Genomic DNA, 5118 nt, shown 5'->3' with positions numbered 1-5118 from the left:
GTCCCTGATGTTGAGTGCACACAGAAAACTGACTGGGATATATGTTAGGTATCTGGATCTCTGGAGATGGCTGTGAGTCAGGTGGGAGCTATTCAGGCTTCCCAGTGACTAATATGTGGACATATTGCTGGAGGTCATAATACTGTTATTAGGATCAACATATCTTTAAAGTTCTTAAGATTCTTATCTGTTGCTCTCCAACTTTTACCACCATGCAGGTCATGAGTCTTTATTCTTTATTCAGTATTGAGTAAGAATGAAATGGGCCTCTTTGGTAATGTCATGAATGGATATGTAAACTAGGGCCTCACTCACCAACTCTCACTTTGCTCTGTAGGAAAAAATAATGGACCATAGAGATTTCTGTTGGTAATAAGCTGTGCCACCTGTGGAGTGTTGGTGTGAGTAATATGAAGTGTTCCTGTATCTCTTTTGAAACATTCAAATTAGCATTTTGAACACATTATTTATGCATACAGAACTGGGGTACAAGCCAGAGGTGCAGGGGTGGTGAGAGGATCCACCAGAGACACAATGGGAAGCAGAACAGGCAGATTGACAAGGTACACTCCTAAGGGGAGCAGTGGGCAAGATAAGAGAGGTCTGCTGAGCAATATGGGTCACCTCCCTTGCTGGGGATTGAAATAGCGTTGAAGCAGTTGTGGATAGCTTCCTAGTACTGCACTTTAACCCCCTGGGTGAGGGATGTCCCTTAAATTAGCATTTTAATTCCAAGGGTGTGTCAAAATTTATTTTCTGGAATCATAAACTTCCGTAAAGATTCTCTAATCTGTGACTGTCTGCATCAATACTCTCCATGGACACCCAGAACACAGGGAAATAGAGCTAGAGTCATTTGACAGGTCACTGCAGAACTATAGCTAGGACACATAACTGAGCAACTTTCACCTAAAACAAGGATAAATAAGGCTCTTCCAAGTTCCCTTGGCTTATGATGCTAGATTTCTCAAACTCTCACAAAAACATGTTTGTTCATGGACAGATAACAAACTTTTGTTGTTATGAAGGGATACTAATGTGATGTCTTAGTTAACCATGTTGCTCAAAAATTTCCCAAAGTTAATTTTTTAGTTAACTAAAATGAATTAAATATTTATTTTATGTCTATGAGGCGTTTAACATTCCATAAGGTAGTCATTGACGGGGTTAATTTTGAAATTAATTTGAGAACCTTGTGTTTCCCACAAAGTGCAATTGGCAGAATCAACACAATCAGGGAACACTTCTCAGCTCCTTTACAAGATATACATGTAGACTGCAAAAGGGCTAGTTGTAAATTTACATTTTGCCAGCATTATTTCGTGTGTGAGAAATGCTTCTAATATATTTAAAGTCTAAGTGGGTAAGTATAATGTGTCAGTATCTTTCCTTTCTCTGCTTATTACGACCAGCAGAAAGTCATAATATGGGTGATGTAGACCATTAATAAGTCTGTTTTTTTGGGGGCCCTCCCTGGTGGCACAGCGGGTTAAAGCACTGCACTAAGAAGCTTAAAGCCACCTCCGCATGAGTTGGATCCCCGCCTGCCCCAAGGAGATCCACATGGCGTGGCAGACCTCTCCTGACCCGCCCGCTGCTCCCCTCAGCAGTGTACTTCATCGATCTGCCTGTTCTGCTCCCCACTGTGTCTCTGGTGAATCCTCTCACTCTCCGTATCTCTGGCATATACCTCGTTCTGTATAAATAAATAAATCTTTAAATAATAATAATAATAATAATAATAAGTCTGTTTTTAAGGTTACTTTTTTTTGAAGATTTATTCATTTGTGCATACAGAACTGGGGTACAGGCTAGAAGCTCAGGGATGGTGAAAGGATTCACCAGAGACAGAGTGGGGAGCAGACCAGGCAGATCGACAAAGTACATTGCTGAGGAGAGCAGCGGGCGAGTCAGGAGAGATCTGCCATGCCATGTGGTTACCTCTGGGGCAGGCGGGGATCGAACTTGTGCTAAAGTGGCTTTTAGCTTGTTAGTGCTTTTCTTCTACCTCTGCACCACCAGGGAGGGCCCATAAGTTTACTCTTAATGAAGGAACAACATACCCATTCAAATCGATTTGATACATTAATTTGATACAGAGTTAATGATAAAATTAACTTGATGTGAAAATAATAATGCATTAGATTGATACAAAATTAAAGATAAAATCTATTATGTGTACACATATGCTTGGGTTCATAGTACAAGAGATTCCTTTGGAAATAAAAACATGTTGAATGCTAGTTTGGAGGAAGTTATGAGCAATTTCATCTTTACTGGGTATCATAAAATTTATTTAAGTCTTTAAAACAAATTATATTTACCCCAGAAAAGTAGGGGTTGTAATTCTGTCATGTCCTCCAGATATTGATATCTTATCTTTTTCTTCCTGCCAGAAAGATGTATGGCATAACTACATTGCAATTTGTATTTTCTGATTACGAGTAAAGTTGCACATGGTTAGTATTCTACTGTTTATTTTAAATGTCATATTTTACTTATATCATGTTTTTTTTTCTTTTAAGATAATTTTTCTTATAATAATTTAGATTTTTATATGAATTAATATTCTATAGAATAATTGCTTTAATTGAGTTCCAATATACTGAAGATAGTCTTTATGGAGTAAACGTTCTCCTTTCTCACGGTTGCAGATGCTGCTGGATTTTATTCTTTTTAAGATTTATTTACTTATGCATGCAAGAACTAGTGCTCAGACCAGAGGTGGTGGGGGGGGGATAGGGGGCCGTGAGAGGATTCACCAGAGACAGAGTAGGGGAACAGAACACGCAGACCCACTGAAATACACTGCTGAGGGGAGCAGTGGATGAGACACGAGAGGTCAGCCACACCATGTGGATCACATTCTTGGTTGGGGGTCAAACTCATGCTTCAGTGGCTACAGATAGCTTCATCATGCTCTGCTTTAACACAATGAGCTACCAGAGAAAGTGCCCTGTTAGCTGTTAACCTGATGCCCACTGCACTCTTCTAAGAACAGGTAAGGATTATATACTAGCTGTGTTCCCAAAACCTGCTCCTACTTATCAATGGAACTTGATTAAAATACAGGTGAAAATGGTTTTCTCTAAAATCTTCACTTCCTGTCATTCTTTGAAGGTTAAATACAATTCTCCTCAAAGATATACATGTAGGAACTACTGTGTAGAATTTTGGGGGGAAAAAAAAACTTCTTAGGAAAAGTCAGACTTAAATGGAGTATTTTTTAATAATCATTCTTCTTTCATTTCCTGCCTAGAACATGGACTTGATGAGAGAATGCAGGGTATGTACCACTATCACAATGCTTGCTAGAGAAAAACATTGAGGATGGACAAGAAAAATAAAGTAAATTGAAGTACTGAAAGTTTTGTACACAGACTGTATTTGTCCTAAACTGGTTGCTACTGAAAAAGAATAGTCTTCAAAGTATTAAAAACCAATTCAATAACATTGTTGTTCTGTATAGCCTAACGTGATTCCTGACTGATGTAGGGCCGATAAGAAGTGTGAGGAACAGAATTAAACTCATATATCATCATAAATTACTTCTGAACATATAACATGTTTATCCATGTTATATAATTTATTGAAATAAGATTTATTCCATAAATATATATATTAATTTATTTTAATTGTGATTAAATGATGGAAATAGAGTTTCTTTCTGTAAAAGTTGCCTTGTTTTTTTTGCTTTTACATTGTCAAAGATAGAGAAGGGATGGATGAAACCTAATACAGACATGTACTGGAGGGATCATAGACCAGGTTACAATTTATACCCTAGGTTTTCAAAGATGAGGATGTCCCAGAAAATAAAACAATAAATTTTCCTGATTTCATGAACTTAATTTCTAGTTTGAGGAGACAGACTTCAAATATGCCTGATTAAATAATATAGGTAATGCTAAGTTAAAGAAAACTAATAGGTATATTAAGAGGACTGCAAGTCCTAAGTACTTAGAGGTAGCCTGAGATGTGACACCCTCACAAATAGATGTGCCAATAAGGCTTCTCTGATGAGGGGATTTTTGAACATCTGGAGGAAGTGAAGAAATAAACTATCGGTAGCTTTTGTAGGAAAGGTTCAGGAAGAAGGATTCTTGGGTAAAATATGCCGACAGTGAGGAGCAGGGATAGATGATGCAGAGGGCAAGCAAAGGAACCACACAATGTTGAACTGTTAAGGATTTTTCATTTTTCTGACAACTCAATTAGATATAATAGATAGTACATAAAGTATCTCCAGGTAACTTTCTTCTTACATGGAAAATCTAAGTTTTCATTGTTTTTAATAACTGACATTCCAATTTCTTGAACTGCACAGAGATCAGAATATTTGCAGGATGACAGTGCAAGAATTAAAGGCAATGAGCATTGATTAGAAAAATGTACCAGGTATCGTATCTATAACCAGTCAGCACCACACTGGGAATCCATGGTTTGGTGAGAAGAGCACGGCCAAGTGACTATTCCACACTGTCTTCAGCTTGAAAATTGAGTAGATCACAATCAACATAATCACACATAGTGACAAGGGATATATCTTAGTTACAGTTTTTCTAGTCGTTAGTGTAACTTGTTCTAAAAGAATGGTTGAAGAGTAAATTTATAATTATCTCAAATCATGATGCAAGTCTAGTCATTTGAAGATTTTATTAACAATGCATCACTGTTGCACTATTTTGCCTGGAAGTATTTCTAATGATAAATACACACACACACACACACACACACACATTTCCAGATTTTTCTACTTACACACTTTTTTCCTAAAGAAAGTGGGTGAGGTTTTGCTCATGCATTGTCCTTACTTGTGAAATAATAGACAGGGGACACCAGGTCACAGAACATGTTTTATTCCTCCTTCTCTTACTTCCTTTTAGAACCAGGGCACCTTTCTTTTTCTTACTTGATGTAGTTATTATCTGACATTGGTAATAGTTCCAATAGCCCCTTCTTGAAACATCATTTCAATCTTAGTGCTGATTTTGTGTTATACAACCTCTTTAAACTCAAGGCAAAAGTTCAGATTGTAAAAGTTCAGATGTGAGACTCTTCCTTTCACTATGATTAATACATATGGCAGGAAGGATGGAATAAAGACTACTGTGCATG

Source organism: Condylura cristata, unplaced genomic scaffold (assembly GCF_000260355.1).
Source record: "Condylura cristata isolate star-nosed mole 26May11 unplaced genomic scaffold, ConCri1.0 scaffold00014, whole genome shotgun sequence".
Classification (NCBI taxonomy): domain Eukaryota; kingdom Metazoa; phylum Chordata; class Mammalia; order Eulipotyphla; family Talpidae; genus Condylura; species Condylura cristata.
Note: the sequence above shows the minus strand (reverse complement) of the source record.